General features: G+C 31.6%; 1 protein-coding gene across 1 annotated transcript in view; it reads left to right on the top strand.

The window, feature by feature from the left end:
* The first annotated feature begins 13,500 nt into the window (after positions 1-13,500).
* Positions 13,501-14,403, top strand: part of Nmdar2 (glutamate ionotropic receptor NMDA type subunit 2) — a 466,012-nt gene continuing 465,109 nt past the window's right edge. The window contains exon 1 of the mRNA XM_076369021.1: positions 13,501-13,625. The gene's annotated coding sequence lies outside the window, so the exon portion shown is untranslated. The remainder of the gene's footprint in view (positions 13,626-14,403) is intronic.

Below are 14,403 nucleotides of genomic sequence, written 5' to 3' on the forward strand. Positions count from 1 at the left end.
AATGCAAACTTCAATTTTCAGGCTTTTTTCTTATTATATCCTAACGTACTACAGTGCATTTTGATCCCCTTGAAGTACCGCTTAAGTCCCACACCCACCTAATGGAATAAAAGATTTTAATTATTTTTTGAATTATTAAGTTAAATATGCTCTCACGAAGATAGAAAGAATTACTTTGGGAAATTTACTACTTTACGTAATATTTCAGGATTGTTTTAATTTTCGGATCGATTTCTATTTATTATTTTACTTAACATGCGATATTTATAAATAACGAAATAATGGTAGAGTTGGTTTGATACATTAAATTCTTATCACTAATTATAATACTGAATGATAATGAAATCACTAACGATGATGAAATTTTATTAAATGATAATTTTTATCTTTGAGATTTTAATACTTTGTTTTCTCTTTGAGAAAACGTATGAAGTTGAATATTCCAGGAGTTATTTTATACATAATAAATATCTGAATAGAATTTGCTGTCATTTAATTAGAAATTATATAACTGCAATAATTTGTTGATGAATCGATTTGTATGGAAAGCATGTTAAAATTTAATTATTCTTAATTGATTTGATATTTACTATATTGATATTTGATATTTACTATATAATGTCATATTATTATTTATATAACTATTGATTATTTTTTTAGACATATCATCATCAATTTCGAAGATATTCTCGATAATCAATTTAAATTCCGCACTATGTATGCATATGGCAATATACCAGGAAATTGCATTCAATTTACAGAAGTACCATGGGAGGAAACTATTTTCATGTTTAATTCTTCCATTTTGCAATCACTTACAACCTTTAGTAATTATGGCGTAGTAATATATGGCTTTCCTATCATCTAGTATTATGTTACTATACATGCAGGAAAATGAGAACGTTTTTTTGTATAAAGAATACTTTTACTACACAACTTGTAATAAAACAATGAAGCTATATCAGATCGCGCGCACAATACATGCTTTCGGATATATTCATCTCACTCGCACACTTTCTAGAACATTCTTTCGCCACCTTGCATTCGTTTAACATGAACATCATTAACATATACAAATCAATATTAAAGAAAATCAAATGTATACATATTCCAAAAAAAATAAAACCGAAAAATAATATACATATTCTTTATTTTATATATAAATTATTTTTCGGCTTTATTCTTTTTGATGGTATATATTTGTCTTATTAACACAAGGTTTACGAACATTTATAGTGCAATTTATTTTCTTGTTCTTAGAAAAATTATTGTTCGTCTATTTGGATCTTGTAAATTAGAAATTTATAAATAAACAAGTAGGATACATATTCGTGCAATTTCATTAATCAAAATTAACGTAAACATTTATCAAATAATATTTATAAAATTTAATGTGCTTCGAATTGACACGTTCCGTAAACGTAGTGTTAAGTTAACCTAACCACTCATGTTTTTATTTATTCATACATTCCTATTATTAAATATTACACACGCCTTTCTTATTTTGTTTCTTATCCTCAACTCTATCTCGATTTATCTTAATCGTATCTTCCGTTTCTTTAACCCCTCATTCTTTTCTTTCTTTTTTCTCTTTCTCTGAATTTTTCGTTATCACCCTACCACTCTCCAGCCCATCCTTTTCTTTTTTTTATCTTTCATTAAGTGTTTATATTTCTCGAATAATCACTAATGTACTATTCAAATTAACAGCATTCTTGTTTTATTTTTTTCTTAGAACTCTTTCAGCCAACAAAAGAAATTCATTTCCTTATTCTGATTTTCAGAAAACAACGCATGAAAATTGAAATTCGAATAAAAATCCATAATCTATATAGCTTTGCAAACTTGTGTCATCAGGAAGCCTGTGTAGCTATGTGTTTTTTATTTGCACAGTTTCTGTTGCTGTCTGGTCAGTGAACTCGCGGATCTGATTGTAATTTTAGTTACGACCGCACGTTTCGCAGAAATGGCCCCCGTGGACTGCAACTCTTTCTACTTTCCCAATCGAGTGGCGTTAAATTTTAATGAAGTCGTAGCCAATCGGTCACGTATGATTATAAATGATCACGTCTGCTCCACCGCGAACTGTGTCTCCGATATACTGTTTCGGACGTTCGATGGTGGAATCACTAGCCATTTTGCGGCGATTAACCGAATATTGGTTAACCGATTGTCGACCCTGCCAGTTTTGGTTAACCGAGTCTGACTATAAACCTTGGACATGGAACTGAACGCTAATCAAACGATTTCAATTTGGAAGTTAAAATTTGATGTAATACGAATAATAATAATTGACAGATAGATAATACTTGATTTATTTACTGAATTGTGTTGTATACAAATGTAAACAATAAATCCTTAATGCGTATAATTTCTGTTACTAATAATGTCTCGATGTCATAGAATAGATTTATTTCATTATAATATTTATAGACAATCAGAAATTTGTTCAGGATGTTCGATCAGTTTGATCTAAAACAGAGTTTTTTTAGTAGAATCAATATTTGAATTTCATCAGTTTAGAAATAATTTACAAATTTAATCTATATTAATAATTATAATAATTTTATTTACATGATTTACAATGATATTTACATAAATTATAATATATTTATCTAAAATATAATACGTAAAGAAGTGACATACTTTCTTACTATAATCTTTTTAAGAGTCTGTTTCATATCAGTACATTGTAATATTCGTATGAAATAATTAACAACTTTTTCATTACAAAATTCATGATTCATGGAAGCTACCTATGTTGGTACATGTGTATACACGTATCTCATCATTTGAAGTAAGTTATAGTGTAATCAGTTTTCCTCGTATTTTGTGATAACGTGTAACACAGCTCTGTAAATGTGGCGAAAATTTCGAGAATTTCCACAGAAAGTTTGTTAATAATCGCAGAATTTGCACCATGGAGATTTCATTACAAAATAACGGTAAATTAAAAGCTCTTTCCATTGTTGTCAATTTGTGTAGCAAGGTATCTGAATTATTAAATGCTCTTGTTATTAGTAAAAAGTGACTAAGTAAAAACTTTACGTGCGTACCATTTACAAGTATTTTAGTTGCAAATGAAATAAATATTATTATCAATAGTTATTAATTATTCAACAGTGAAATAAAAGTAAGATAAAATATTAAAGTAATAAAAATTAAGAATCCTTTTACAACATTTACTTCGTTTTTAGTCGCCTGTTATGTGATAGCATATAAATATTAAATAATATGTGTTATAAAATTATTATGAAAAAGATGAATAAAATTGATAAAGATCTGACAGAGTGACTATCTGAGTACTACATCAGAAAATAAAGAGTTCCACGAAATACGAACATTTTGCTCTGAATTTCTCCAAATAAATTTGTTTTATTTTCATATTTGAATTGTTCATTTACATAAATATATACAATACTTTTTCTGATCGAAAGAATTGTGCACTCTGCATATGCTAGCTAAAAAGATAACACAAGAAGTATCTTTCATTTCTTTCTTCTGGTACTGCAAAGGACATATGAAACGCGCACATCTTTGATGAATTATGCAACAGCATGGCGGAGTGGTTAATTCAGGGAGGAGCCTTATATGAAGAGGTGCAGACGAGAGCGAGAGAGAGAGAGAGAGAGGGAGAGAGGGGGTGGGGGGAGAGTGAGAGAGACCTTGACGAATGCAACAGGTCTGTACATGTTTAGTGGAACCACGAACTTCGAGATAGTCAGCGAAGTTGAAAGTTCAGAAAGCGTCTGTTTGTTGAATTCCAAGTCGTTTCAATAGCCTATTACCACATTTATCGCCCACAAACATAACATTTGTCTACTGCACTGTTTATTAAAAACGAAATTGGTTCAAAATTTGGTTACGTTTTTCAACATTTTAAGGTAAAATTACGCAAAAGCATTTTAGAGAAGATCTATCCCATAATAAACTTTTCATACATTTTTTGACCCAAATTAGCACACTATCGTTAATTAATTGTATCAGTGGATTTTTATGAAATATTTGTTTCGGCAATTAAGTAAGAGTGAGTAATGGAATGTCTGTTCTTAGATAATTCTATTTATATTACGTTTCATTCTTTTCTCTTCTTTTTAATATATTCACATTCCAGTGCCAAAATGTTTCATCGAAGATGTCTGAATATAAAAGAGCAGAGTTTTTCCATTTTACAATCTACATTTTCATAATTATGTTCCGTAGAATTTTCTACAGTTCTACAAAGTTGTTTTTTCTTTGAGTTGGTGATTCTTTCACTGCTTCATCCGGGGATTTATTTCATATGATGCCTACGTGACATGGAATCCGTGCTACGATAATTGCCTTTTCCGTTCTCCATTCTGCCAAGATTTAATTTTAAATTATTGAAATAGTCATGGAATCAATGGTAAATTTTGTAACAGTACATATCGTAGATAATATTAACACTTTGACTGCTGTGGGGGTCACCCCAACGAAATCGAATTACTATGATTTACTCAATTAAACGATGATGAAAGTAAAGGCGTTAAGAATTGATATCAGTAGTTGATCATTTTTCGGGAAAACGTAAAAAATAAGGTTTTTAAAAGTGATAATCTTTCAATAAAGGCGCGATAAGTATGTTGTAGCATCTACTGATCCAACTGCGAAACACTTATCTGAATTAAATTGTTTGTCGTAGGAACTAACAATTTTTTCCATTGACGTTAGTTGTATGCTTCCAATTTTCGACTTGAAATTAACTTCTTTTCATTTGTATTTGTCCTTTTTACTTGTAATTTGTCATAATCGTTACAAACAAATGATATTAAAGTAATCATCTTTAGTGTTTTTGATTTTACTATAAGTGGTCAACAACTAACACATGATCAATTACTAGTTTTCTCGTTTTAAGAGATGGTCACCTTCTAACGCCAGTACTGAATTTTCAAAAAATGTCTATAACATGTGGATGATTTAACCATTGTATGTATGTAATCATTTAAAAAAAAATCGCTTTGTTACATAATGTAAGAAGTTCAAACAGCATTTTCACATATATAGTCCCTCTATTTAATAATGAAGCAAGCGTTTACTATTATTCACGCAGAAAATGTTTCTTAACTGAGCAATTATTAGTGTTTTTAGCTTATTTAAAAATCTCTCTATATTAGAAATAATGCAACCTAAAGTGATGATGTTTAATAAGATAATCGTGCAACAATGATAACGCAATTCAATTAGATATTTTAATATTATATATTTTTTCATTCCATCAATTCCATTGCAATTTCAGTAATAATAAGGATAAATCATGACGCAATGAAGAGAGAAAAAGGTAATTATAAAAGGTAATTATTAGATTCATCGATAAATTCTGACCAATAATGTCATCTCGAGTTTCCAAAGATGAGTCATTCTATAAATCTGTAATTCACACATTATTATCGTGCTGGAAATAAGTCATTAATAACGGTGTAAATTATATCATTCAGCAAATATTAATAAATACATTGGAAATGTATTATCTTCTCTTAATCCAAGAATGGATAGAACTTTCCGGTAGATTTAATACATATGCAGGTACTTATGTACATATATTGGGTCAAGTACCTAATGTTCACTAGTTGACGTGTTGCAATTATTTCAACTGTAGTCATAGAGGATTCATTAGGAAATTCAATCTTGGCTGTAGTTGTATCAGTGAATATATAGCACTTCCTGTACGACTGACTAGTGGAAATCCATCGGTGTAGGTGTATATGAATACATAGCTTCAGCGAATTTTCTCAGTAATTCGTGAAATAATGCTCGCTGATCGACAATAATAGTTTCCGATGTCGTGAGTTTCATGAATTTTGATTTTAAATGAGTATATAGTTCAAGGTGATAAACTTGAATATTTATAAAATTTTAGAGCACCAAAAATATTTTCATTCTAACAATCTTTTTACATTTACATACTATAATTTTCAATATATTTAATGTTAAAGTAATAAACAATACTATTAATGACACTATAATAATATTTGTAAAGAATAGAGCAGACGTTGCTAATATTTAAAGGATGTTACCTCTTTGAAGAACCGAAAAAGTAAGATATATTATTCGTTGTTTTTATTCCTTTTAGTCCTCTTCAAACCTACGAATTCAGTGTTTAAGAAATTAAAATTTTAATAATAAATTATTAATAATAAAGATAATAATAGAAATGTGAAATAACAAAAGAAAAGAGTTGTTAACCCTATTTACTTGCGAACTCTAGTAAAATTTAATACTCTCTCTGTCCCATATTATAGTATACATTTCTCTGAAATTTTCTGATTATGAGTCGTAATAAAATTAAATAATGTTTTTATGACTCGCGGTGGTCTAAAGAAATTTTTCTAGAGATTTACATATTATTTATGTTAGACTTTTGTGAAATACGGTTACTAAAAATCGAGGAAACCTAACTGACATCTGTTGTGATAGCATTATGGAAGATAACAGTACTGTATTTTTAACTTTACAGAAGTGTATGAAGTTAAGGTGAAAACAGTGATAAAATTCGGAATATTAATAAGAAAAAACTTTGCTAAGAAGGACGTTTACCAGTTCCTATATCTTGTAACCAGGAAGCGACTGATATAGCATGTAACAATTACATTACTAATTAAGTATTTAAATAAAGTTTCTAAAAATACAATTTTAAATAGAGTTTATATGAAAAATAATCAAGTATGTATTTTTTGAATACCATATTATGGAACAAAAAGTAAAGGTGAAACGAATACCATAATTTAGGACAGACGAAGTACTTTTTTTATACATACATCTCAATATCAGGTATATTTTAGGTTTAAATCTTTTTAACCAGTTAACTGCGTGTGACGAGTGTACACATCACCATAAAACTCTAAATGGTGTCAACTTTTTTAACGATGGATTATTTATTTTTTTAGACAAACATGTAATTCCTCCTCAATTCGCTTCAGTTTTTCGTTAGGATATATTATAAGTGCATTTGACCTGCATTTGACGAGTATACGCTTTATTATTTGATTTTATTGCGCAACTAATAAGAGATTTTTTAAACTAAATTCCACACTTAACGGGTTAAAGATTTACACAGAAAGCTTATTCGCGGAGAAATACGCGGTAAGGACAGGGTTAAGGGTTAGAGGAGACTAAGATAAAACGGAACATTGTTTTTCGTAGATAAAGAGCTTGTTTTGAGCTGGTGTCGGATGACATAGACCTAATAAGTCCTCGGTATATTTTGCGATCGATTGCAGATCAATGCACAAGTATTATCTACGAAAACCATCGGTGTTCCGGTTTATTATACTCTCCTTGTTGCCACTTCGGGTATCACTAATCTGTTTCCCGAATTTTACCGAGTTGTAAATTCCGATACGCTTGCTCGCGGTGATAACGAAGGAGCGTGGATAGAATAATATGGGCTTCGTAAAATTTTACAGATTAATTGTACGAATAACTACAAGATGTAATACAATTGAATTTTTGTGATATACATTGACACCCGATATATGCGATTTGAATGAAACGTTCTGAAACAGATTCGGTTGTTCTTGATGGAGTGATTTTGTAGAATGTCGGAACAGGACTCGTGATAGTCGCGAGGATGCATCAGGAAGACTTGATTTGTAGGTATGGTTTGGAAAAAGGTGGAAAATGGGAAGGAAAATTGCTGGAGTGGTAAATGGCGGACGTGGAGGTTTTTGAAATGGTGTCCATCGGTGGTAGGTTTGCAAAATCATACAGGTGGTACATTTGCACTTGATCCGCCGTTAATTACCATTCTGGTCGGTGTAAACGATCATCATATTTTGGATATTTACCTATACCTTTCGGTTAAAGGGTTTTAGGACGGAACATTTATTAAAGAGTGTAATTTCTATAAGCCGTCATCAAAGTGATGTCTGCTACATCGGTCATAAATATATAAATTCAGTAAATAAAGTCATAAACGATGATTTCAAGGGGGTCGCGGGTAGCAATACTCCGCTACATTCATCATTTGGACGGGGTCAACTAAAAAAAAATAGAGATGCGTTTGACAAGTGTTCACCAAGGACAATCCTTCGTTATTTACACCTATTTTGAACAATGCTTTCTTCATAGAGTGGGCTCCGTGAGTGGAATATCTAGAAATTCAGGAGTTCTATCTCAACATTGGTTCTTTCGTGCAAGCCGCAAGCGCACTCATGTGTTTCCAACGGATTCCGGTATCTGTGGAAAGCTTCTGCGTGCCACGAATCGATCTATGAATCGCGTAACGAGAAAATTCGCTCCGTCTGTGTCAACTCTGTTTTTATCCTTTTATGTCCCCCCGCCGAGGTTTTCGTGCTTACAAAGCACTGTAACACGATTCTTATTCAGCGACGTGGTGAGACTCCTCTATTCGATGAAATTCTAATAATCTTCTATTCGTTTGCATTTCCGCATTGCGTTTCGTTCGTATGTTGGTATCCGTTTATGAAGCATATATTTCTGATGGACTTTGATAGTACTGTATACACCAATCCCATCATTTTTATATCTTAAACCTCGAAATGATACTAATCTTTTCAACAATAACTTAGTTTTTTTTCAGATACACATGTAATTCTTCTTCGTTTTGCGTTAGTCTTTTGTCAGAATATATTATAGACGCATTTGGTCTGCATTTGATGAGTATATATTTCATTGCTTGACTTTATTGGGTGCACAATGAGAGATTCTTCAAACTAAATTCCACAGTTAACTGGTTACGCGACATTTTTCTGACACGAGTTTCTTTTTTACGCAGTCAATTGTAATACTATTTATACACGATATCAATTTAAGTGATCCGAATTCAGTGACACCAAGTATTTACTTTTGTTTTCTGAAATGTTATTATGTTTTTGTTAAGCTATGCGAAATAGATATGTATTTATAGAACTTATTTCTTCCAATATTTTGTTTTCTTTTGTGTTGTCAGATTATATTTAGCACGATTATCAAATTGGTGAATAGTTCTTTTTAAGTATTGGAGAAAGGAAATCTACTTTATCGATAAACTATTTGATGGAGTCGACACTTTCATTTGTATTGTATTGTCGTTTCGCATTAATGGTGGAATATCCTACTTTAAATTTAGAAATACTTTAACAATAATTTAACACTATTAAGTTTATGGAATGCATCAATTTGACGCATATTGAATTTTGTGAACATTATTTGGTAAATGTTTATGTCGTTTTTTATTGATGTACGTGTATACGTATCCTAATAGTTTATTTTTCAATTCTTAATTTCCAACACCTTCAAAAAAATTTTTCCATGAACAATATGAAATACCTGAAATTCTACCTAAAAAGTACAGTACGATTTATTTATTATGCATGCATTCATGAAGAAATTAGCAAATCCAATTTTTGCAGTCAATGCTGTTCCACTTCTGTATAATTTGGTAGAATCTTTATCTATAAATGTGAATGTATCCAAAATAATTCCTGTTTCCTTGTTATACCGAAAAGATAACTCGTGAAAGATTACCCCAACATTGAGAGATCGAAATTAGGCCAACCCAGGATCAGGAGACCGCAGTCACATTTGGGGTTTTCTGTATCAAGGTCTATCAATCTACTTGATTACAGGGACTTCGACAGATTTGGGGATTCCTGTATTAAATGGTAAGAGTCCGTATGTAGGTAGTTGTATGTTACTTCACAGGTCACAGATTCTCTTTATCGTGAACTACAGGGCTAGATTGCAACAATCAAATTTATCGAGCTTAGGTCATTGTATATAGCATTCAGTGTATATGAATTCATCAGATCGCAATTGCTCCATATGTTGGCTTGCTAGGATTTGGAAACCTTTGTACGAAATCCCACATAGCTGCCGGCAGTCTGAAACTGACTGTTACTGTATTCAACGAAATTGTTCAGGTGTACTATAACCCTTCGGATGCTAAAGTATGTAGGTAACATATTACTGTAGGTTATTGTGCATGAATATAACAGACCTTTTATAATTTTTATAATTTTACATGTATTATTTTTAATATTAACACGTTTGTTACTACGAAAAACATTAGCATTTTATGTATCACTTATTCTTTCTGTAGGAAAGATAAAGCGGAAGAAATGTTAATTATTTGGTGTCACAATTCTTCTATGTAACGTTATTATCTAGTTATTTGCGTTACTGAACATTTTTATTCAATATCTCAAATTATACTTACTTTTCTGGAATTTGGATGCCCCGGTCAGCAATGATCGCCGTGACAGACAATGTGTTAACCTTGAAAACACAATTTGAAAATTCTGTAATTCATAGAGAACAAACTTTCGTATAAAAATGTTCTCATAAATTTACAGGTTCTAATGACTAAAACTTGAAATCAACATTTTTTCCATAAATTTCTTATTAATAGACATTCGGCTTCAGTATCAGTAAATAGAATTTTGAAAAACTTAAAAATCTTCGTTTTATAAGCAAAAAACTGAAATGTGTAAAATATCCTATTTGCCCCAAATTCCGGGGTGAACCTAAGCTAATCAAGATTTATTAAAAATAGATATCTTTGTATAATATTATAAAAAAAAAACATTTCTGGAATTTTGTTTTTAATATATAAGCTTTGATTGAAAAGAAAAACTATGAGTATATTCAAGTTTAGAATATGGAATAAATTGTTATGCCTTGACTAAATGGGAATAAAATTTTTATCAAATAGAATGATTTATTTAATTCAACAGTTTATTTATGACAAATTGCAATAATTTCGAATAAACTTTTATAATTTATTCACGATAAACAGAAAATAATAGGATAATACGTGTGTTTGTTGAAAATAAGGAATTGTTTGTATTCAATCTTTGTAAAATCCACATCGAACCGAACTTAAGCGCAAATAAATCACCCTTTAAAATTCTATACTCACTTTGCAATCCACGTGCTCTTCTTTCGCATGCCTCACGCGAAACGCTCGTTACATTTCGAGCTATATAATACGCGTTCCTCATTTCGCCCATTGAATGCAACGAAAATCTGCTGATGGCCCTAGAAACAATATTTCCGCGTTTCATCTCTGCAAATAATTCGACTTTGTTACGTTGTGAACAACGGCGCTGCCCATAAGTATAAAGGATATTAAATGGAATAAGGACCAGAAGAGTAAATAGGTACTTTTAAAACTGAAGGAACAAGCTCTAATTAACATTACCGGAAAATTAATATTTCTCTGCTTTGATTAAAGCGACTGATTTGTTCGCTTTGGAACCTGCCACATGGAAATAATGGATTACATTAGTTGCTAAAATTAAATGTACAGAGAACAAAAATGTGTAAAGTGGTAGAAAATGCGCTTAAGCTTCAGGAGTCTCATTGCTAATTTGAATATGGTTTGAATTTCTAACACCTTATCATTTTCCATCTTCTGATTCTAATAATATTATGAATATATTTTATATCATAATCATTAAAATGTACAATGGTATTATATTAATTATCGTAGTATAATATAACACAATACAAATGATAATAATGTAATAATCATTATAATTGCTATATTACAACTATGTATATAATAATTACAATTTTATAACATAATAATCATAATTATAATACGAAACAAGGAATACTTCAAGACGACGAAAATATCAGTTTTCCGACCCATGTTCATTAGACCTTTCTTCTATCTGACAAACATTATTTACTATTTAACCCCGAAGTTCGAAACTCCGTTTCTTTAACACCCTATATATCCGCAGCTAGGAAAGTTCTCGTTTGCTTCTTCCTTTTTTTATTTCTATCTTCTTTCACTGGCGAGCATATGTGCATGCTGACGTCAAATGGGATCTGGGTCAATTGTACACGTGCATTGGGTCCGAAATCCAGGAAACACATAATTACAACAACGCTTCAGGTGTCGGTCCGTCTCTGTGGAATTCGTTTCACAGTGGCCGATGCCCATGGCCAAGGGACGAGGGCGGCCAGACACGATAAATGAGGGCATATTGTATCGTTCCCGTGAAAGGGTGGATCACAGGACCGCATTAAAGGAATTTCGCGTTTGAATATTGAAATTTGTTGTTAATTACAGCCGCATGCACAGAGTTGCGCGGTGGTTTATCAGTTTTCTTGATGCAACACGCGAAAGTATGCACCTATCGAAGTAAAGTCCTAACTATACGATGCTTTAACTCGTAACACACTGAGCTGCTTTGTTCTTCTCCGCGTCTCGCGTGTACTATTCTACGTAATCCTTAGTGAAACATTTATTTATTCAGATTTTATCCTTGCTCGTGGTGTTGTTCTACTTATTTCAAGCGCTTGTGTAATTGCGTTTGGTTGTTTAACTTTTTAACTACTATACGTCATTACAGTGGTTTTCGTGTATATCACCTTCTCGAACGGTGCGCCACTATAGCGTCTCAATTCTTTCTCTGTCATCAATAGCTGTGCAATTATAGTTTAATCTAATGTAATCGAACAGTGGAAAATTTGATCAGCCTCAAATTCAACGTTGTTACATTATGAATAACTGCACTGTCCATACATACGCAGGATATTAAATAGGATAAGGGCCATAAGAGCACATAGGTACACTTAAAATTGGAGGAAAAAGCTGTAGTCAAAATGGCCGAAAAACTAATGTTGTTTTCTGTTTTGGTTAAAGCGATTGATTTGGTCGCTGTTACATTGTTCACTGCTACACTTATGATACGCAGACCGCGTCAAAGCTTGCCGTACAGAAAAATAGCTGCGAGGCTAGTTCCGTCGAAGCTAAGAAGTTAAGAAAATCAGTCACATTCAATAATTAATTAGGAAAAAAATGTAGGCTAAATATACACGAGCGATGTGGGGGAAATTGTCACAGCAAAGACTAGTTTCGAGTAAGAGAGAAACAGAGTTGTTTTATCTTACAAAAAGAAGAATAAGAAAACTTTATGTCTGTATTCTTCCAAAGTACACAGCGTTATTACTGCGGCATCGCAAATGAGATCGTGTTGCTCGTGTGCATACAGCCTTAACCAGTTAACTGTGTTTGACGAGTATACACGTCATCTTAAAACTCTTAATGGTGCTAACTTTTTCAACGATGGATTATTTATTTTTTGAGACAAACATGTAATTTTTCTTCGTTTCGATTTAGTTTTTCGTTAGAATATGTTATAAGTGCATTTGACCGGCATATTTTGTTATTTGATTTTATTGCGCGCACAAGGAGAGATTTTTCAAACTAAATTCCACTCTTAACTGGTTAACCATTTTGAGCTGCAAGCAACGCGATCGCGTTTTTTCGTTTTGCCGAAAACTGCCAGCCTATCAGTCCATAGATCGAAATTAAATTACGCTCATTTATTTGTTTTCTATCTAATTATTTATGTTTATTTTGCAATCACCTTCTTAGAAATGGAAAAATAGAACAATAGCATCATTTAGAAGATTTTTATGTAAAAATAAAAAAGCGTGACTCAGTTTCTGAACTGACACGAAAGAAACGCGATCACGCCACTTGTCACTTTTTAACTGGATTTCTGCGAAGACTCGTGGCAGTCAAACGGTTAACACTGTGATTGCAGTGTCAGTCATATGTTAGTTTTTCATCTCAGTTTAGATACTAACTTTGTTAGATATATATATATATTTTTGAATCTACCAACTTCTAAAGCAGCTCTTGAAGCGTAAGTAATAACTGTTATCTGTTAGAAGTGTATATAACTGAATTGATTATTTGTCAGAAAGTTTTCCTTTCTCTCTTTCAACATATGTATTAAGGATGTACATTATTATTATTATTCAATATTATGAACAGTATGAGATTTTCGTATGTAATATTTAACTCAAATTGAGACAAAAGCAAAATTTCTTTACTATCTTTTAAAATATTTGAACGTACGTCTAGGCCGTCCTGTGTAACGAATGTGGGTTTTAATATTACATATGCAAATACCATAATCTCTTCACGGGGAGAACATTTTACGTATCCGTAACGACTTTTCATGTATATTAGTCGCCATAAAATACCTGGTACGTAAATATCGCTAAACATCAGCTGCACGTTCTGTTCACAAAGATAACATTCTGTTTTCTTTTTCTCTGGGTTCACTGACTTTCCTGAAATATGATTTTTGTAAGATTTAAAGATTTTCGGAAGTTTCATTTGCATATCTTTACTGCAATTCCCATGATGCACGAGATTCGTACCTTCGTAGGTAGAAAGATTGATCGAGTAAAAAATAAGTTCCATTTTTTAAGATAAAGTCTAATTGTCGATAATATATGCTACAATAGACTTTAATGTAATATATAAGGTATTCCATTTTAATGTATAAATGTAATTATCACCGAAACTGTTCGTTATTTAAGAAGTGTTTTGAGTGCGATTTTTTTCTGTTTTGAGAGATCAATAATTTGGTACACTTACTTAATTTGTCTCTAGGTGGAAGTGTTTAAGAGATA

Source organism: Nomia melanderi, chromosome 7, assembly GCF_051020985.1.
Source record: "Nomia melanderi isolate GNS246 chromosome 7, iyNomMela1, whole genome shotgun sequence".
NCBI lineage: Eukaryota > Metazoa > Arthropoda > Insecta > Hymenoptera > Halictidae > Nomia > Nomia melanderi.